At 38.3% G+C, this 206-nt stretch overlaps 1 long non-coding RNA gene across 1 annotated transcript in view; it reads right to left on the bottom strand.

Moving 5' to 3' along the window:
• LOC119588479 overlaps positions 1 to 206 on the bottom strand; it is a 38,246-nt gene that overhangs the window by 37,476 nt on the left and 564 nt on the right. The gene's annotated exons all lie outside the window — the stretch shown is intronic.

Here is a 206-nt window from a genome sequence, read left to right as displayed (position 1 = left end):
TAATCTCGTCAAAATTGCCTGGAATCTAGTCTTGGCTTTTTGGGTTAATTTCCTAGAGGCTATTCGCTCAATTATTTCGCAAATTGTTCTTATCATGACACGAACGCATTTCCTGATTTTAATTCAATTCTCGAAATTTCTCAACATCAGACTCGCTCACCCCGGCAAACATAATCACATTGGGAGATAGATATTTACTCCCAACG

Source organism: Penaeus monodon, chromosome 24, assembly GCF_015228065.2.
Source record: "Penaeus monodon isolate SGIC_2016 chromosome 24, NSTDA_Pmon_1, whole genome shotgun sequence".
Taxonomy (NCBI): domain Eukaryota; kingdom Metazoa; phylum Arthropoda; class Malacostraca; order Decapoda; family Penaeidae; genus Penaeus; species Penaeus monodon.
The sequence above is the reverse complement of the archived record's forward strand: the minus strand, read 5'-3'. Positions and strand labels throughout refer to the sequence as shown.